The 21,949-nt window shown below is 37.2% G+C and overlaps 1 protein-coding gene across 7 annotated transcripts in view; it reads left to right on the top strand.

Moving 5' to 3' along the window:
- Window positions 1–21,949, top strand: part of JMJD1C (jumonji domain containing 1C) — a 354,297-nt gene that overhangs the window by 31,154 nt on the left and 301,194 nt on the right. For 3 of the 7 annotated variants that reach the window (XM_063781841.1, XM_054659659.2, XM_063781846.1), the window contains exon 2: window positions 21,067–21,132. The exons of the other annotated variants lie outside the window; for them this stretch is intronic. The gene's annotated coding sequence lies outside the window, so the exon portion shown is untranslated. The remainder of the gene's footprint in view (window positions 1–21,066; window positions 21,133–21,949) is intronic. 7 annotated transcript variants of the gene reach the window in all.

The following is a 21,949-nucleotide window of genomic DNA, read 5'->3' as shown; positions in this document are numbered from 1 at the left end:
TTCACTCTTGTGAACAAGACAGTTAATAAGCAAGCAAATAAATAATTAGGCTGGGTGCGGTGGCTCACACCTGTAATCCCAGCACTTTGGGAAGCCGAGGTGGGTGGATCACGAGGTCAACAGATTGAGACCAGCCTGAACAACATGGTGAAACCCCGTCTCTATTAAAAATACAAAAATAAGCTGGGCATGGTGGCGTGTATCTGTAGTCCCAGCTACTTGTCAGGCTGAGGCAGAAGAATCATTTGAACCTGGGAGGCGGAGGTTGCGGGGAGCCAAGATTGCACCACTGCACTCCAGCCTGGCAACAGAGCGAGACTTTGTCTCAAAAAAATAAATAAATAAATAAATAAATAATTATAGATTGTGCTAAGTGCTGTGAAGGAAATAAATAGAGGGACAAGAAAGAAAGAATAACTGAGGAGTCACTTTCTGTAAGGGTGTCCATGAAGGGCTTCATGAAGAGGCGGCAGTTTAGCTGAGGCCTAAAAATTGAGAATGAGCTCAGTAGGTCAAGAGTCTGGGAAAGTGCATTCCCATAAAGGAAGCAGCATGTGCAAGGCTCAGGTTGGAGACAGCTTGTACATCTGAGGTGTAGAACAGTGGTCCCCAACCTTTTTGGCACCAGGGGCCAGTTTCATGGAAGACAATGTTTCCAAGGACTGGGGTGGGTGAATAGTTTTGGGATGAAACTCTTCCACCCCAGATCATCAGGCATTAGATTCTCATAAGGAACATGCAACCTAGATCCTTCGTGTGCTCAGTTCACAGTGTCCTCCTGTGAGAATCTAATGCAGCTGCTGATTTGACAGGAGGCAGAGCTCAGGCTAGATAATGCTCCCTCACAGGCAGCTCACCTCCTGCTTTGCAGCCCAGTTCCTAACAAGCCATGGACTGGTACTGGTCCATGGTCCGGGGGATGGGGACCCCTGGTATAGAACATGGAAAAGTGGGCCAGACCCAGTGGCTCACGCCTGTAATCCCAGCACTTTGGGAGACTGAGGTGGGTGAATCACTTGAGGTTAGAAGTTCAAGACCAGCCTGGCCAATATGGTGAAATATGTCTCTATTAAAAATACAAAAATTAGCCAGGTGTTAGTGCATGCCTGTAATCCCAGTGTTGAATCTCTTCATTCATTCCTTTTAGACCCCCATCCAACAGTTACTCCTCTTGCTTGCAGTACTTTTCCTTGAGATTTTTCTGAAAGCATAATGCGTCCTTTAGTTACAGTTTCAGCTCCACTCCTTTCAGCCAGTACTCGGTGAAAGAGTGGAAGAAGCTTTCTAAACACTTGACCTGCCATGACTCCTGCTGCTGTAGCTTATACTCATATTATTTATTTATTTATTTATTTATTTTTGAGACAGAGTTTCACTCATGTTGCCCAGGCTGCAGTGCGGTAGTGCGATCTCGGCTCACTGCAACCTCTGCCTCCTGGGTTCAAGTGATTCTCCTGCCTTAGCCTCCTGAGTAGCTGAGATTACAGGCGCCCGCCACCATGCCCAGCTAATTTTTGTACTTTTAGTAGAGACAGGGTATCGCCATGTTGGCCAGGCAGGTCTCAAACTCCTGACCTCAGGTGATCCGCCTGCCTCAGCCTCCCAAAGTGCTGGGATTACAGGCGTGAGCCACTGCGCCCGGCCTCATTTTTTACTTTTTAAATGACTAGCAACACAGTAGGTTTGTTTACCCCAGCACCACCACAAACATACGAGTAATGTGTTTTGCTAGGATGTAATGCCAGCTACGACATCATGAGGTGATAGGAATTTTTCAGCTCCAGCATAATCTTATGGGACCATCGTCCTATATGCCATCTGTCATTGACCAAAAAATGTCATGTGACACATGACTGTGATAAGGATATATCTCAATGAATTTTTAAAAACTGAACACACTCATATAAACAGCACCCAGAATAAGAAACAGCACATTACCAGCACCCTCAAGCTCCTCTCAACACCCACTGCAGGTTATCAACTTCCCTTAGCAAAAATTAGGCTGTTTTATGCCATACTATAACATATCTTCAGTTGCCAAATAATGGGAAAGATAGAGTTAATCTCAGCTTACTCGTATATAAGTCATATAAAACACTATTTTTATTTTCTCTTTATTGCTGTCTTTTTAATTAAATGGATACAATGAGTGCTGAGAGCATGTCCCTGCTGTGTGGTGTCAGTAGTGTTATCTTTAAATATAGTACAGTTTTTTTTTTAACATTCATTTTCAACTCATTTTGAAAAGAACCTGGGCTTAATGGTTTTTCAAGAAACGTTAGGAAAGCCTTGTTGATTTTTCTTTTTCTCTAATGTATGTTTTATATTTTACCTAAGAAAAAGAAGCACCATATTTTTTTCCCACACTGGTCTTAATCTAAGAAAGGTAGCTTTAGAACATTGATATTTTAAAAATATTTACAAATACTATTTTCCCAGTTGTAGGGAGGCTCCACATGGTTAAAGTCTTCTGGTCTGATGGATCACCACTTTGTTTGAAATAAGGGCACATATTAGGAGGGCCTTCCTTTGAAGTAGAGGTATTTGCATACATAAATCTATGCCGTGACTATAAAGTACTGAGGCTGTGTGTACTTTGTGTGCAAACAGATGTCTGTAAACATATGGGCCAGTCTCTTCTCCCACCCCATTTTTTTGTAAGTCATGGCTCCTGCGTTTTGGTTCAGAAAGTGTGAATTTGGAGATTCACTCATTCTGGGGTGAATCCCAGCTCTGTCATCCACATTGTATGACCATATACACTTAACTTTCACCTCTCTGTGTCGCAGTGTCTTCATTTATGAAATTGGAATAATATACCTTTCTTATAAGTATTACATGAGGAATAAATGAAATAACAAATGTAAACTAGCATCCTGGTTGGTTCATACAACTTCACAGTAAACGATAGTTTCTTCTCTGTCACTCAGAGTTGAAAACTGCAAAGTCTATCACATTATTCCCGATGAATGTAGTAATGTCCTAAGAGTGATCACTCATTGATGACATGTCAGCCATTTGAACATTTCAAACACAGAGGCCACTTTGTCCCCCTCATTGATCTGTCAGGCCTCTCACATACTAAATCTTTGCCTTACCCACCTTCGTGGTCTGTCACCTTAACTCTGATCAGTGTCTTAACTTTCTTGTCCCTTTGTCTTCCCATTGATGTGCCTAGGAAATCTGCCAACCTGGATCAGTCAGTGTTTCTCAGCATCAGCACTATTGACGTTTTGGATCCAAATAATTCTTTGTTCTAGAGTGCTGTCCTTGGCATTATAGGATGTTTAGCAGCATCCTAGCCTCTATCCACTGCATGCCAGTAGCAACTCTTTTCCTGCAGATTGTGACAAACAAAATTGTTTCCAGACATTGCCAAATGTCCCAAGGGGAGAAAATTGTTCACCCCAGCCCTCCTGTGTTGAGAATCACTATCTATATGCTTTACTTGCCCCTTCATCTTTGGTCCTGATGAAAAATGACACAGGTCATTGTCACTATAAATCCATATTTTATAATTTCAACTGGGTCCTTAATTTTGCCTGGTAGTCCTTTAATACTTCCTAGTCCATTCTCTCTTCCATTTTTCATGGGGCTATTTTAGATCTCCTTTATTCTCTTCAGACTTCCTATATCATACCTTCCTCTTATTCTTAACAGATGACCTTGTCTTCTTTCCAAACAGAAAGTAAAATAGAAGCTATTATCTTTGTCCTCCTTCAATTTTGTGATGCCAACCATGAACTTACCTAAATCTGAGTTCTGGCTTCAGCATTTAGCAAATGTTGTGACCTTTGGCAAGTTAGCTTTTAAGACTCACTTTCTTCATCCGTATCATTACTGTTAATGATAGAAATCATGTAAGGTACTTAGTGTAGCGCCTTGGCCATAGTGTCTGATGATGATAAAGGGTAGGGAATGCCACAGGTGTGGAAGGTGGTGCTATTTTATGTAAAGTGCTCAGAGAGCCCCATTTTAGGGTAATATTAGAGTAGATTTCTGAGGAAAGTGAGGAGTAAGCCATGCAGAGTTATTTGGAGTTATTTGGAGAAAGTCATGCAGTTCACTTTTCAAGAAATGTACTGTAAGTTAAGAGACAGAATGGTAACTGCAGGGTGATATGCAGTTAAGGGAGTGGGTGGGTTTGTTGTTTTTTTAGATGAGAGAGATATAAACATTTTTAATTGCCCATAGTAAGGTACCATTAGAGGAGGAAGGATTAAAGTTACAGGAAGAGATAAATTAAGCTTATTTCAATAGACTGAATTATTTCTATCCATTTTCCGTGCCACAGGTAGATTAGTTATTCTAAATGCTGATTCCTTTGCTTCCTTCCTTAAAGTCCTTAAATGCCTTCAGTTTCCTTTAGTCTAAAATACAGCTTCACAAAGTGCTTTTTACCAGGTCATGGTCAGTTGGTCCCTGCTAACATATCCACCTTCAGCTCTCAGCACTCGCTCTATCCATGCTTCTTCTGTCTCCCAATCTCCCCTGCCCCTGCTGTCCCTTAAACGTGCTAAGCTTCAGTCATACTCTAATGAATTTCTCAAACTTCCTCACATGTGGCATGCTCTCTCAAGTTTTGTTTTTTTTTTTTTTTTTTTTTTTTTTTTTTTTTTTACAATTGCTTGAAGCCCTTTACTTTCCCCTTCTCCACGTCTTTGGCTGACTTTCATTCATTCTTCAGGCTTTGTCACGTCTATCACTTATTTTCTGACTACTTCCCTGACCCCAATCCTGGATTAGTTGCCCCTTCTGTGTGCTGCCATCCATCCATTTAATATCTTCTGTTGGACTTCTCACTTTGTGATACTAAATTATATAGGCCATTTTATTTGTCTTGTCCCTACTGTGCTGTCAACTTGGTGGGAACAGAGGCCATCTATGTCCTGTTCACTTTTGGATCCCTGTACAAGGCAACAGTACCTGGCATACAGTAGGCCCTTTGCAAGTATTTACTAAGTAAGTTAATAGATTTAATTGCTGGTTAGATAAAGGAAAATATTAGCTCATTCATATAGCACTGTTATTTAAAATTACCCTGTGCTGGATGTTGTGCCAAAGGTCCCCAGGCACTGCTTTCAAATGCCAGTCCTGGAAATGAAACATGCACAGTGATGCCTTTCCAAATATGAGTTCTCCTAACTCAAAATGGAGTAAATTTGGATTTATTTTTAATACCTCTTTGTTAATTTTGAGAATTTTATTTCTAGGATACGATGTCACTCATTATTCTACATCAGACTGTCACACATGCTTAGAAAAAAAGAAACAAAGCATTGAAGGGGAGAGGGGATCTTTTCTCTTTCTTTTCTTTTTTTTCTCCCTGCTGCTGTTTTGTCTGAATAAAGACTTGTGAGGTAGAAATGGAGACTGTAAGAAAGGCTTGCATTCTCTGAGCACAACCTGATAGCAAGGGGATTTTGAAAGAATAGGTATAGAAAGAGGAGAGCACAGTAAGTATTTCAGGAACAGCCATAGATACTCTCATCTGTGTTTTAAAAGTTTTTCTAGTAGCGTTTCCTTTCAAAAACAAACAAACAAAAAGCAATGAACACTTAGCATTTACTCTGCACTTATATGCCTGGCACTGTGCTAGTTGTTTTGAATTTTTTATTTAATCATTTTAAATATTTAATTAAATTTATAATTTAATTTATAAATAAATTATTTATTTTAATCTTTATGAGGCTAGTGTTGTTACCATCCCTTTAGTGGGTTTACATCTATTTCTGGATTTCTTTTTTTTTTAAACCCATAATGCCAAATCCTAATTCACTCCTCCAGTGAATTAGGGGAGGGGAGAGCAGCATGAACCCTAGCTTGCTCTAGTGTCCTATGGAGCCTCTAGGGCCTTGCAGTAGTGGAATCGGGAAAACTGAGGAAAGGTGAGTGTTTCCTTCCTTCCTTTTATTCCCCCCCTCTATTTTCTATTTGAGTCTGGCCATTGTCAGAAATATGTCATTAATATCTCATAATCAAAGCTCAATAGAAATTAAATGTACAGTACTTATTATAATCAATTTTAGATAGATATATAAATTGGCATGGATAGTGCCAATTTTTTTTAAGAGACAGTAAAACATCTATTCTTGCCTTTTTTTTTAAGTTGAGACAGTAAAAGTAGGGTTGTCATTGCTTTTATTGGTTTGATCATCAAGATCTTATGTTTTCAACTCCATTTTTTTAACAAAATCTCAAGTTCAACTACAAATTATCCTATCACAAAGGCCACTATTGAAGTTCAAATAAGTGCTGTGCTTGCTCTGAAGTGGGAGGGTATAAATAGTGTGAAAAGGGATATATTTGGAAAAGTTACATACACTAGAAGTTACATATTGAAAATTATTCAATGAGGAAAGCAGTATGATCTCAAAAAATACGAAGTCCATTATGAGTTTTTGAAATGGTGGTTCTTAGGATCATTCTGGTGTTGTGAATTTTTTTATTTTTATCTGTCTGATCTATCTATCTTTATCTATCTATCCATCCATCCATCCATCCATCCATCCATCCATCCATCCATCCATCCATTTCAAGGTGCTGGGATTACAGGAGTGAGCCACCATGCCCAGCTAGTGAATATAAACACTGCCTTTGGAAGCTTGCAATCCAGTCCTGGTTCTGTCACTTCCTGTCACTGTGAAGTCATGTTCATAACTTAGGCATGTTATTCTTTCTTAGCTTCAGTTTCCTCACCTGAAAAAGTAGAGATAATATGTATTCAGATTATTGTTAGGACTAAATGATATAATTCATGCTAAATGCTTATTGGAGGCTTAGTAGTTATGACATGCTGAGAAGTATTAGTGCATTTACTGAAGTACTGTGCTAGTGATTGGCAACATAATGTGTCTGGTTTAAGATATTAAAATTTTTAATCCTAATGAAGAAAGGACAAATTAAAAATGAATCACAGTTAAAATGTATACATACATTATTGAGAAATGAATTACATTATTTTGGGTTCTGCAGAGAATCAGGTAAGTGTAAAATAGATGCCAGCAGCAATATCATTTGCAAGTATAATCAAGATACTAAAATGCATTTGGGGAAGATAATCCATCTTTTTGTGAAGTTTTCAAAAAATGGCAAAAGGGGGAGGGATGGGAGAAAGTTGGTTGTTATTATAATGCTACTTTGTTATAAACAAAAGTTTTCTCACAAAGTAGAGCAATTGTCATTTGACAATGTCTGGAGACACATTTGGTTGTCACATGGAGGGTGAGAGTTGGGGAGGTAGGTACTGCTGAAATCTAATGCGCAGAGGCAGGGGTGCTGCTCAGCTTCCTAAAATGCACAGAGGATAGCCTCCCCCTCCAAAACTTATGTTTCCTAAAATGTTACTAGTGCGAAGGCTAAGACTTTCTGATCTAGACTTATGCAACCGCTCACTTGGAAGCTAATGTTATGGTATGTTTTGTGGTAAATACTTTGTAGAAATGTCTGGATTGTTTTAATCTGTCATACTTTATCTGTAACTGAAAATGGTGTTTTATCCTCTTGAAATTCTATTGGTTTTCATGGAGGAACAAAAATTAGTAAATTTCTCAGATAATTACTTCTTTTCATGATGAATAATGAACAATCCAGTTGACCAATTTTAAAGACTATTTTGATTGACATATAGTTACTTTACATTAGATTTTATAGTTATAATTTGAGATGAGTTCCTTTATGATGATAATTATTTAGACTAGAGTTATTTGGAGATTTTTCAAAATGGTCATGATTGATTAGATTAACCATACATAGTAATTACGGATTTAATTTTTCAAAAATTAGGAAGCATTTCATTGATTTCTTAAAAAAGCAAACGGGCTGTTACTGACCTTTCTTAGCAATAGTTAATTGAGTGCTTCCTTTGCTCAACTATGTTCTATGCATATATTATGTGTTCATTATGTGATCCCCACGCACAGCAGCTTCTTTATATAGGAATTATTCCCATTTCATAGATAAGAAAGCACAGAGAGATCAAGTGATTTGCATGGTAACACAGCTAGTAAATGGTGGAGCTAGGATTAGAAGTCAGGCAATGTAGCTCAAGTTTGGGGTCTCTCTCTCTTTTTTTTCTTTTTTTTGAGATGAAGTCTTGCTCTATCACCCAGGCTGGAGTGCAGTGGCGCGATGTCAGCTCACTGCTACCTCGGCCTCCTGGGTTCAAGCGATTCTTCTGCCTCAGCCTCCTGAGTAGCTAGGACTACAGGTGTATGCCACTGTGTCCAGCTAAGTTTTGTATTTTTAGTACAGACTAGGTTTCGCCATGTTGTCCAGGCTGGTCTTGAACTCCTGACTTCAGGTGATCCGCCTGCCTCAGCTTCCCAAAGTGCTGGGATTACAGGTGTCAGCCACCATGCCTGGCTCATTTGCTGTCTTAACCACAATATTATTAAAATATTATACTGACATTTAACCAAGAATGTTTAAGTACTTTCTGATTATTTACTTGTCTCTAGAACACATCAGTGAATAGTTAAGTCCTTAATGTCTTGGTAAGTTCTTGGAAACATCTACTTAAAAAGTGAAACAATGTATAATGAAACCAATTTTTTTTTCCTCATCAATGTCGTAAGGAAATGAGGTTGATTGAAACAACTTTGGAGAACCTGTACTCCTTTCATTTAGTTGCGGTTTCCAAGAACCTATCCACAACATTAAGTGGGGACTTACTATATAGCCAAAAATAAAATGAAAGGCATATAATTTTGAAATGTACTTGTAGCTTTGGAATGTACTGTACAGTGAGTTCGTCATACATCTAGATGAAGATGTAAAAGAACAAAAACTTGGAATTTCCCTCCCTCTCCATGCAGCTTTGAAGAGTCTTTAATCCAAGGGAAACCTACAGTTCTTTCTCTGCCTTAGGTTGTTCTCTTCTCCTCTCTTCCACTTCCTCCAGCTCCTGTTTGTCTCTTCCTCCCTGTGTGTCTTACTACCTTGTTTTGGGGGTTTGTTTTCTCTCCTGATTTTTACCTCTTTCAGTCCTCAAAATGGTCTGAATAAACTGGAGATTAATTTATTTTTGAAAGAAGTGTTTGTATCTACTAAGTGAGGTTATGGAAGAGATCCAAAAATGTTCTGGGTGGCAGGAGAAGACATTTAAAATACACAGTTAATAAGCCACATTTAGATAATCTATAATTGACTGTAGTTTATTCAGAAATGTCTTTTGTTAAATAAAGCTTCTAAGTGAAGTCTCAAAGCCACAGAATTAAGAAAGGCTCTTTGTTTAGTCAATGTGATTACTGCTCATATTTTTAAAAGGAAAAAAAAAATCAGTTTTTTATAAAAGGAAATGTGTCCACTATTTTAAAGATATAAATATTCTGTCTAGTAGATATTGTCTGCAATAAATGTGTTTGGACATATTGTCATATTCTGTTAATATCACCGTAATTTCCAAGTGAACTTTAAAAAACTATAAGGGATCAATTATTTTTCAAATCTGAAAATTTTATCTAAAGTTTAAAAACTATTTCATTCTACAGCTATTTATCAGCTAAAGAAGAGAACTTCATTTATTAGCAGTACCTATAATACAAGGAAATCCTATTTAGTTCCTGAAGAAAAATACTTATAGTTTCTCAGCAGGTAGAAGTTGAATTTAGTAAAAACATTTGAGGATTCAGTCTATGATATGATTAACCTAATTTTATAATGTCAACACATGAGTGGCATTTGTAAAATTTACAAATAATGATACTTAGTTCTGATGAGTCTACAATGTGGTTATGTTAAACATAATTTCTCTTACATATAAATATGAATTATATGCTAGGCGATGAAAATGCTTACCATTTCTTCTCCAGAAAGTTAATATCCTGTGATATAGAATGAAAGTAAGGAAAGGACTGTGTTGGTAGTCACAAAAAGGAACTTTTTCTTCCTTTGTAGCTATAGCCAGAGTCCTGGGCTTTCTCATTTGCCATTTCCATTTTTTTTTTTTTAACTGAGTGATATAACAGCAATGTAGCAAAAATAAGTTTGCATCCACAGTGCTTTCTGTCAGAAATGGTGCCTCTATCTATAGGCATTCAAACTGGCTGTGATGAATAATAGTTTTTTTTTTTTTTTTTTTACAATAGTACTTTTAAATTGTCAATAACATCCACTGAAGGAAGCTTTAAATGCGTTGGTCCTGTAACCATTATGCTCACAGCTTTCATTGCTAACATTCTAGGGTGCCAGTCCCTGGAGTTGTGTTGGCTTTATAAAACTATAGTTTAGGCCAGGTGTGGTGTGTCATTCTTATGATCCCAGTGCTTTGCGAGGCCAGTGTGGGAGGATCACCTGAGCCAAGGAGTTCGAAGTACAGTGAGCTATGATTGTACCACTGCACTCAAGCCTGGGTAGCAAAATGAGACTGTCTCAAAAAAAAAAAAAATCAAACTATAGTTTAGGCTGTTTCTGGAGGATTCATTAGTGCTCCCATCGAATGTATTTAGGAGACCCGCACAGGGTTGCAAAAGATGGGCTTTGTAGGTCATTTGCATCTTGGTGAAATGGGACCCTTTCTAACAGGATCAAAACCTTTTATATTGGCCACAGAACATTGTTGTCTCATTTGACAAACTCTGGACTACAACTAACTATATAGTGTAATTCTTTATAAAGATTTTAAAAAATTGTCAAAGTAATAGATATTCATTCTTTTTTGTAATGGTATTCTAGAGTACCATATTTAGAAAATCAGAAAACTGGAACAAATTAAAAAATATATATTTGGCAAATCTATCACCCAAAGAAATCCACTGATAATATTTAGTCTTCTCAAAAATCTCTTCCCTGTTTTTGGTTACTGGGATCATTATTGTCTGAATCTTTCAAAGTAGAAATCTGGGTCTCATATGTCATTAAATTTAAGAAGTTCTGCTATTTCTGTGTCACTCTCAGTGGGACAACAAGACATTATGTGTGTCCTAATGTAATGGATTCGGAAAGTACATGTATCACCTATGGACTATTATGGACTATTTTTGCCAAAAAATTGAAACTGAATCATGTCTCTAGATCTAGATCTTACTACCACTTCACAGGAAATATGGGGAATAGAATAGTAAATTAATACCATGAGGGAACAGTTAGCTGAATTTAGGATATGGGAAATTCTCCAGGACAAATGACTTAAATGAGATTAAATGAGATTTAAAGAGACTTATCAATCAGATGCAATGTGTGGTTCTTGTTTTGTTTCTGGTTTACACAAACTAATGGCAAAAATTTCATTTTTGAGGTAATTGAGGACATTTGAGTATGGACTACTTATTAGATGATACTGAAGAATTATTGCTTATTTTGTAAAATGTGATAATGGTATTGTAGGGTTACTTTAAAGAAAAGTCTTTAATGGATAATGATACTTTCTTTACTATTCCTGGGTGAGATGATACGACATCTGGGATTTGCTTTAAAACATTCCAGCCAAAAAAAAGAGAAGAAATAAGATTGGCAATTTGTTGGTATTGTTGCATGAAGGGTATGTGGGTATTCATTCTTCTTTTTCTCTCTCTCATTAAGTTTGAAAATTTTTGAAACAAAAAGCTGAAAAAATTAAATAATACATAAAAAGTGTATAGCATAAAATGTTCTAACAGCCTACATAGAAAATTGGGTCAGTGATATAATTCAGTGTCTATATGATAAAAACAAAACACCTGCTAGGGAATAGAACAATTCTTGCTTATATTAAGACCAAAAAGTTTTCTTTATTAGTGGTTTTTGTTCATTTGTTTTTGAGACAGGGTCTCATTCTGTTGGAGGTTGGAGTGCAGTGGCAGGATCCATAGCTCGCTGTAACCTTGAACACTTGGGCTCAAGTGATCCTCCAGCCTCAGCTTCACAACTAGCTAGGACTGTAGGTATGCACCATGTGGTTACCAGCTTGACCTCTGGGGGGTCTGGAGACTAAGGTCAGCCATGCAAATAGCCCCAGTAAAAACCCTAAATACTAAGCCTCAGGTGAGCTTCCCGGTTGCCAGTATTTCCTGCATGTTGTGCACATGTTGTTGCTGGGAGAAATAAGCCCTGCCTGCATGACTACACCGGGAGAGGACAACTGGAAGCTTGTGCTTGCTGTCTCCTATGCCCCTCTTCCCTTTGCTGATTTTAATGTTATCATTTTAGTGTAATTAACAGTAAGCAAGAGTATAATGTTTCTTTTGAGTTTTATGAGTCTTTCTAGTGAGTTCTGAGGGTGGTTTTGAGGATTCGCCAAACGCAGAGCTTCATCCATATCCATATTGTTGCATGTATAATATTTCATTTATTGTTGAGTAACACTCCATAGTTTGCCTGTTTCCCATTTGAGGGACATTTTTGGTTGTTTGCAGTGTTTGGCAATTACAAATAAAGCGGCTATGTACATTTGGGTGTAGAGGTAGGTTTTTTTATGAACATAGGTTTTTATTTCACTTGGGTAAATACCTAAAAGTGGGATTGCTGGGTCATATGAAAAGTATATGTTTAACTTTATTAGAAACTCTTTTGCAAAGTGGCAGTCACTTCCAGTCAGCACTGTATGAGAGTTCTGATTGTTCCTCATCTTCCTTTACTGGGTCATATGAAAAGTATATGTTTAACTTTATTAGAAACTCTTTTGCAAAGTGGCAGTCACTTCCAGTCAGCACTGTATGAGAGTTCTGATTGTTCCTTATCTTCCTTTACACTTGGTATCTCATCGTGGTTTTAATTTGCATTTCCTTGATAATTAATGATGTTGAGTGTCTTTTCTTGTGCTTATTTGCCACTTGCATATCTTATTTGGTGATGTATTTGTTGAAATATTTTGCCCAATTTTTTAAAATTTGGTTTTTTTTATTATTGAGTTTTGAAAGTTCTTTAAATATTCTAGATATTAATCCTCTATCAGATATGCATTTTGCCAATATTTTACCTCACCCTGTGACCTTTGGAGAGCAGAAGTTTTTAATTTTAACTATGTTTAATTTTTAGTTTTATGAATCATGCTTTTGGTGTTGCAGGTGAGAAATTTTTGCCTATCCCAGTGTCACAAAATGTTTCCTCCTGTTTTCTTCTGAAAGTTTTTTAGCTTTATATTTTACGTTGAGATCTATGCTCCATTTTAAGTTAGTTTCAGTATATGCTGCAAAGTATGGGTCAAGGTTTGTTGTTTTTTTTTTGACATATGGATGACAAATTGTTCCGGCACCATTTGTTGAAGAGATCATCCTTTCTCTGTTGAATTGCATTTTTACCTTTATTGAAAAATCAATTGACCATATAAGTATGGGTCTATTTCTGGACTCTCTTATTTTGTTCTGTTCATCTATGTATCTGTCTTTTTGCCAACATTATGGTGAGTTGATTACTGCAGCTATATAGTAAGACTTAATATAAGATAGCATATTTTATATAAAGAGTCTTCCAAATTTTTCATTCTGAAATTGTTTTGGCTGTTCCAGTTTCTTCATCTTAACTTATTTGGGTTTAGAATCAACTTGTCGGTGTCAAAAAAAAAAATTAATACCATCATTTTGATTGGGATTGCTTTAAATTTGCAGATCAATTTGGAGAGAATTAGAATCTTATTGAGTCTTATTAGAATATTATTAATACTGATGCATGGACATGGTATATCTCTCCACTTATTTAGATCTTCAGTCTATATCTTTTTGAGAGAGGTCTACAGTTTGTATCTCTTAGCAATTTCTGTTTCATGTAAATTGATGAATTTTTTGTATAAAGTTTTTTATACTTTCTCTTTTATCCTTCTAATATTTGTAGAATCTGTAGTGATGTCACCCCTCTCATTCCTTTTAGTTTGCATATTTTCCCCTCTTCCTTGTCTAGAGATTTCTTTCTGCAGCTTTGATCTGCTGGCCTCAAGTGGTCCTCTTGCCTCACCCTCCCAAAGTGCTGGGATTACAGGTGTGAGCCACCATGCCTGGTCTTTTAAAAAATGTTTTTAATTTAATTTTAAAATTTTGTTTGTCTACTTATTTTAGAAACAAGGTTTTTCTCTGTCATCCAGGCTGGAGTGCAGTGGTGTGATCATGACTCACTGCAGCCTTGATCTTCTGGACATGAGCAATCCTCTTGCCTCAGCCTCCCTCCCAAGTAGCTCGGGCTGCATGTGCACACCACCAGGCCTGGCTAATTTTTAAAAATTTTTTGTGGAGACAGGGTCTCACTGTGTTGCCCAGGCTGGTCTTGAACTCTTGGCCTCAGCTGATCCTCTTGTCTCCCAAAATGTGGGGATTACAGGTATGAGCTACTCTGTCCAGCCTATAATTTTTGATTGAATGCCAGTCATCATTTATGGTAAATCGTATTTATGCTGAGAATTTGTCATGACTCTTGTTCTGCTAAGGTGTTAGCATGGAGGGTTGAATTAGTCTTGCTTGGAGTTGATGAGAATTTGCCTTTTATTGCTCTGATTACCTTCAGTGCATTATCAACTTTATATATATATAATTATTTATATATATAATAAATATATGTATATATTTATTTATTTTTAGACAAAATCTCATTCTGTCGCCCAGGCTGGAGTGCGGTGATGCAATCTCGGCTCACTGCAACCTCTTCCTCCCAGGCTCAAGGAATTCTCCTGCCTCAGCCTCTCAAGTAGCTGGGATTACAGGCACCTGCCACCATGCCTGGCTAATTTTTTGTATTTTTAGTAGATACAGGGTTTCACCATGTTGGCCAGGCTGGTCTCAAATTCCTGACCTTAAATGATCCACCCACTTCAGCCTCCCAAAGTGCTGGGATTACAGGTGTGAGCCACTGCTACCAGCCCATTATCAACTTTAAATCTATTATCACCTAGTACTTAAGATGGGGATTGATTTGCTGGAAAGTTTTGACCAATGTTTTTACTTCATGTTTACCTGTTAGCCTTATCTGCATACCTGAACTTCAGAGAGGGTCTCTCTCTGTTCTTTTGCTACTTCTCTAGTAGTCGAATGCTCTTACTTAGGTGTTACTTGGAGCTAGTTTGTGTTGTTGTGGTGGGCATGGGGCCTTGGATGCTGGTTAGCTTTGTGGTGGTAGGAATTGAGCTTTCTCTTTTGTCCTAGACCAGTATTAGTCTTAGGCAGGCTCTGTTTTCCTCTATTCTTGATAATCCTGCTTCTCCCCAGTAGTAGGAGACCTCTATTGTTTTGGTCTTAGGTTACTTTCTTGTCTGTCCTTCAGAAGTACATACAGTATCATCTAATTTTGCAGGAATTTATTAGGAAGTGTTTTCACATCCTGTATTAAAAGGAATATATTTGGAAGCCATTTTTGACAAGTACCCGAACTTTTTAAGGTAGCGCTAACTATTTTCATGGAATTAGATCTTCCTAAGTAAAACATAGTTTTCAGTGGTGATAATGTAGACCAAATTGAAGGCTATTTCTATTCCCTCTAGGAAGTATGTTTTCAGATGGATTATTTTTTTAAAAGCATAAAACAAAATTGTAAAATGGGGAGTATCCTTAGCTGTCCAGGGTTCATAAATGCAGTCCTAATCGAACTGAGCATTTGAGAGAGACATAATGACTCTACATATGTTGCAAGTAATAATGATGTAATTATTTATTATAACTGTAAAGGAAAGGATAATTATGTTTAGAATCATGAACATCTGCAAATTTTCATGATTTATCTTTACATTTTATACTCGCTTAACCATCACTATATGATGAAGATATAGGGCATTTCCAGCACCTTCATGCCACTTCACAGTCAATACTACCCACCCCCATGGGTAAGCACTATTCCAACTTCTATCAGCATTCATTAGATTTGCTGTAATTTGTTCATTTAACAATTTGTCACATTTTCCTTATTACATTATTACTCATTCTTTTTTTTTAAAAATAATTTGAGAGTAGGCTGACTGGACTACATAATTTGGAACTTTTGACCCCATTACCTTCAGTCATCTCTTTGATTTTATTTTGCTCTGTTTAACAAATTGTTTTGGGCTGAGCACGGTGGCTCATGCCTGCAGTCCCAGCACTTTGGGAGGCTAAGGTGAGAGGATTGCGTAACGCCAGAATTTGAGACAAGCCTAGCAAAATAGTGAGACCGTCGTCTCTACAAAAAAATAAAAAATGAGCTGGACGTGGTGGTACATGCCGGTGGTCCCAGCTACTTGGGAGGCTGAGGCAGGAGGATTGCTTGAGCCCGGGAGGTGGGTCAAGGCTGCAGTGAGCCATGATTGTACCACTGCACTCCAGCATGGGTGACAAGAGTGAGACCCTGTCTCAAAAAAAACAAACAAAAAAAAGGTGTTTTTATTTCTATTTCATCCCTGTCCTTTGATAAATTTTCTTCAGGATTCAAGTATGTATCTCTCTCATCCTAAAACACTTTTCTTCACGGCTGCCTGCTTTATAAGCACTCTTACACTCCCACTCATTTTAGCGATTGAGGAGAGACTCAGCAATCAGTTGACCAAAGCATCTAACATACTTTTTCCATATTTCTATATCCTTAGTCTGTTCACTGAGGGTGATTTCCAAGGAGTCGAATTACTGAGTCAAATGGTATGATTTGTTTAAGGCTGTTATCAGTAAAGATGGTCAGATTGCTTCCCAGAAGTTATTTATTTATTTATTATTATTATTTTTTTTAGTGTACCAAGTGTGTATTTATTTCTTTTTTTCTTTTCTTTTTTTTGAGACAGAGTTTCACTCTTGTCACCTAGGCTGGAGTGCAATAGCGCAATCTCGGCTCACTGCAACCTTCGCCTCCCAGGATCTAGGGATTCTCCTGTCTCAGCCTCCTGAGTAGCTGGGATTACAGGTGCCCATCACCATGCCCAGCTAATTTTTGTATTTTTAGTAGAGACGAGGTTTCACCATGTTGGCCAGGCTGGTCTCAAACTCCTGACCTCAGGTGATCTGCCCGCCTTGGCCTCCCAAAGTTCTGGAATTACAGGTGTGAGCCACTGTGCCTGGCCCCAAGTATGTATTTCAGTTTACTTTATGCAATTTAACAAAAATTTAGTCATAATTTACCAGATATACATAAATGATTTAAGTAGTGAAAGAAAATTCAGCTTTACAACAATAAGTTCATATCTTGAGGAAAAGTAAAAGTACATTAAGAATGTAAAGGCAAGTCCAGTTTCAATGCAATAAGTGAACTGTAATTCCTAGAAGTTCTTTTTACCTGGCCAGGCACAGTGGCTCATGCCTGAAATCCCAGCACTTTGGGAGGCCAAGGTGGGAGGATCACTTGAGGTCAGGAGTTCGAGACTAGCCTGGCCAACATAGTGAAACCCCGTCTCTACTCAAAAATGCAAAAATTAGCCAGGTGTGGTGGTGTGTGCCTGTAATCCCAGCTACTCAGGAGGCTGAGGCAGGAGAACTGCTTGAACTTCCGAGGCAGAGGTTGCAGTGAGCCAAGATTGTGCCACTGCACTCCAGCCTGGATGACAGAGTGAGACCGTGTCTCAAAAAAAAAAAGTTTTTTTAACCAAATGTGTATTACTTCTACAACAGAGCATTTGTTTTACCATATCCTTGTCCTACTTAATGTTTTTTTCATCTTTATTAGTTTTATAGAAAGTATTATATCTCTATTCTGTATTTCTTTTGTAATTAAGGGATACATTAACAGATTTGAAATTTGAATTAGGCTGGGGGCAGTGGCTTACGCCCGTAATCCCAGCACTTTGGGAGGCCGAGGAGGGCAGATCATGAGGTCAAGAGATCGAGACCATCCTGGCCAACATGATGAGACCCTGTCTCTACTAAAAATACAAAAATTAGCTGGGCGTGGTGGCGCTCGCCTGTAGTCCCACCTACTCGGGAGGCTGAGGCAGGAGAATTGCTTGAACCCGAGAGAAGGCGGTTGCGGTGATCCTATGATCGCGCCACTGCACTCCAGCCTGGCAACAGAGCAAGACTCCATCTCAAAAATAAATAAATAAATAAAAATTGAATTATAAAATTCCTAAAAGAAAATACCAAAGAATACCTACATAGAGTATTTTTAAAGCATGCCTTAAGGCTGCAACATAAATATATTAGCATATTTGGCTATATATGAAATTTTAAAACTTGTGAATATAAAAAGAAATTGCAGGGCGGGGCGCAGTGGCTCATGCCTGCAATCCCAGCACTTTGGGAGGCCGAGGCAGGTGGATCACTTGAGGTCAGGAGTTAAGAGACCAGCCTGGCCAACATAGTGAAACCCCGTCTCTACTAAAAATACAAAAATTAGCCAGGCGTGGTGGCACATGCCTTTAATTCCAGCTACTCGGGAGACTGAGGCACGAGAATTGCTTGAACTCAGGAGGCGGAGGTTACAGTAGCTGAGATTACGCCGTTGCACTCCAACCTGGGCAACAGGGAGACTCTGACTCAAAAAAATAAATAATTAAATAAAAAAGAAATTGCAAGTGGGGGAAAGAAGCATCCATGCAAATTTAGATATAAAAGCAAATGAAGCAATTGCTTTTAAGATAATTTTTGTAGCTAGAATAGTTGAAATTATTAAGAAATTATTATATATAATAATATATAATAGTTGAGATAGGATTTTTATCTATTATAGATGAAGAAGGTATATAAGGTTAAAAAATGTCAATTCAAAAGTTTATTTGTAATGTAGAACATTGCAAAAATTCTTCCATTTCAAGTTAGTTTTGATAGACTGTTTGTTTGTTTGTTTGTTTGGAGACTGAGTCTCACTCTGTCACCCAGGCTTCAGTGCAGTGGTGCAATCTCAGCCCACTGAAGTCTCTTGCTTCCCGCGTTCAAGTGATTCCCCTCCCTTAGCCTCCCGAGTAGTTGGCACTACAGCCATGTGCCACCATGCCCAGCTAATTTTTGTATTTTTAGTAGAGAAGGCATTTTACTATATTGGTCAGGCTGATCTCAAATTCCCAACCTCAGGTGATCCGCCCCACTCAGCCTCCCAGTGTGCTGGGATTACAGGTGAGAGCTACCATGCCTGACCTATTTGTTTTAATATAATGGTTTTATGACCAAACTTGGAAAGCAGAGGAAAGAAGCAGTTTTACAATGATGTTTAAAAACTGTTATTTAGTACTTTGGTTTGTATTATATTAGTATGTATTAATATTAGTAATTAGTATGTAGTAATATTAGTATTAATCATATGTATATCTTCTTTGAGACCTTTGAGAAATAGCATATGCTGAAGTCTTTCTAACAATATTTGTTTTGCTAAGCAAGATTACTTTTGTCAGTCCTTTAACATTTTGGGGGTTTGAACCTACCACGTGACAGGAAAGCATACTTTGCTCCTTGCTGAATTACGTGTGTTCTTGATCATAAATTTCCTTCATTATATAATACCTAGCTTCATTGGTGAGGAAGAACATAGATGGAGTATATGGTTAGCATGCAGAGATTTTGAGTTGGTATTACTTTTTAGTTTAGATTTTACATTGGCTTTCCTTCATTTATAGTTTTAATACAAGTTTAGAACCTCCTTTACTTAATGAACTTTCATGGATATAAACAGAAGACTTTTACCCTGCTGCTATTAACTTGTAACAATAGTGAAAGCTTGTAAGATTAATAAGAACACGACCCTTTTGGGACCTAACCTGTTTGCCAAGTGCAGACTTGCATATTTTAATGGTAGTTAATAGTTGGAGCGTTTATGATAGGGATGATGAACAGAGAAAAAGTGCAGTGGGACACGCCGGCAAGACTCTTACTGTGTGCTCAATGGCAACTTTCCATTTCTTTATTTCTTGTAGTTCCTCACTCAGCAGATTAGGAATTTTCTGATGCTTTGTGTATTCTTTCTAAATTTTTAATTTTTTATCATTAGAAATCAACCTTGTTTTTAATAGAGAAGAGAATGTTGAAAAGAAGTGGTACGTTCCTGTGCAGCCAGAATTTAAACTGGAAACTGGATAACAGATGGATAGAAAGTACAATTAGAAGGCCCAATAGAGATTGCTTCACTTCCTCCTTCATTTCTTTTCTATCTTCCTTTTTTTCTTCTCTTTCCCTCCTTCCGTGGCATCAAGAAGACAGTCAGAAAGTTATGTTTGTATATTGGCTCCATCAAGGATGTTATTTGAGACTGTTCTTTTTAGAAGACTAAGAATAGACTAGTGTTTTGGATATACACTCATAGGATCATTTTTGGGTTTGTATTAAATTGGTAGTTTGGTAATGAAATGAATGTTTTTTCTTGAGAATTGTAACTCTTCCTTCTGTATCTGTTCTTTAGAAATTTTCCCAGGAAAAACCTTGCTTTTCTACTGAAGCATGTTTCCGAAGGCTTAACATTGTACCTCCATGATGAAAAGAGATAATGTAGATAAGACATTATTTTGAAGGTGATGAATAACCCTGTAGGAAGAACAGGGTTCTCATTTATGTCCGAGATTCTAAGTTCCTCTTAGTTGAGTTAGATTTAGAAAAAGGTACATTTTGCTATATTCATTCATTCATTCATTCATGCTATAACATGTTTTATCATCTCTTAGCAAGGCCTGGTAGCTGCTGGGAGTATAGTTATGAACAAGACAAAGATGCCTTATGGAGCTTATATATCCTATAAAGGGAAAAAATATAAATGATCAATTACACAATAAATGGTGTAAATACAGTTGTGGTAGTACTAAGACAAATAAGGCATGTTTTGAAAATCTGTTATTGGGGAATCCTACATAGTCTGAGAATCAGGGATGGTTTCCTTGAGGAAGTGATATTTTGATATTTGAGTTAATTTATCATTATCATAAATGTGATTGAGGAATTCATTTTAAATAAGTGCTTAGGGTATACAAACCCCAAATACAAATTATTTAAGGTTTAATAAAAAAATGGTAACATAAATTTATATTCCATTTATTCTTGGTCTTCCACTTGCATAATTCAGTTGAAACTCTTGGTTTCCCTCATTTAAATAGTGGCTTGCACGATTCTTAGCCCTATCTATATATATAATCTAAGACTTCATAAACGCAGTCCATTATTTACATTTGACAATTAATAAAAGCCTTCAAGTTATAGGTTTGAAAAATATTGTTAAAATGCATTAAATTTGGATGAAATTCTATTGATAGTTCCTTAATTAAATAAACCAAAGCATTTCTATTGTCTATCTTTCCAGATAGACTGTGAGCTTCTCAAGGATAAAGGTCCTATCTCCAGAACCTTGCAGGATGTGACCCACAGAGTAAGTGCTAAATAAATACTGAACACATCAATTATGAGTAAACTGTAAATAAGGATGAAACAACTTGATAACTGACCTTCATGTTTCTTTTAAGTGACCTTTTTAGTATAATAGTTAATAGCAGGGAGCCTTTGTTATCACAAGATCTGGTTTTGAAAACCAGTTTCTTAATGTGTATTCTTAGGCAAGTTACTAAACTTCTCTAAACCTCATTTTCTTCATCCTCAAAATGAGATTACGTGTGTAAAGTACTTAGTATACTGTCTGACACATAGTAAGTGTTCTATAAGTGGTGGCTAAAAAGATGTGTTAAACTTTTTGTCTGTGTTAGATAATATCTGTGATATTTAAAGTAGACATGTATAGTGACATAAAATATTAGTATGTATGAGAGCAGATGATTGACACTTTCCACAGTTACATACCAAGTCAAAAAGTGAAAAATCTATAACTACTAGGCTTTTGCTTATTCAGACTAAACTAAGTAGATAATTATGGTTCTTATTGCAGTGAATACATTTTCTTCCTTTATAAGTCAGTTTTTTAAAAAAACAAAATAGTTTGTGGGTTTTTTTTGTATTTTAAAAATGTTTTTTAGAGACAGGGTCTTGTGATGTTGCCCAGCCTGAATAGAAGTCCTGGGCTCAAGAGATCCTCCAGTTGCAGCCTCCAGAGAAGCTGGGACAACAGACACATGCCATCATCCAGCCCAAGCTGTTTTTATGAATAAATTTTTGTGAACTTCTAAAAAGGGAAAAAATCAAATAATCTCCCAGTCTTTGGTGTAGATTAAGATATTTGATGTAGGAGGTTTGCT

This window comes from Pan troglodytes, chromosome 8 (genome assembly GCF_028858775.2).
Source record: "Pan troglodytes isolate AG18354 chromosome 8, NHGRI_mPanTro3-v2.0_pri, whole genome shotgun sequence".
NCBI classification, from domain to species: domain Eukaryota; kingdom Metazoa; phylum Chordata; class Mammalia; order Primates; family Hominidae; genus Pan; species Pan troglodytes.
This window is presented reverse-complemented; position numbering and strand designations above follow the sequence as displayed.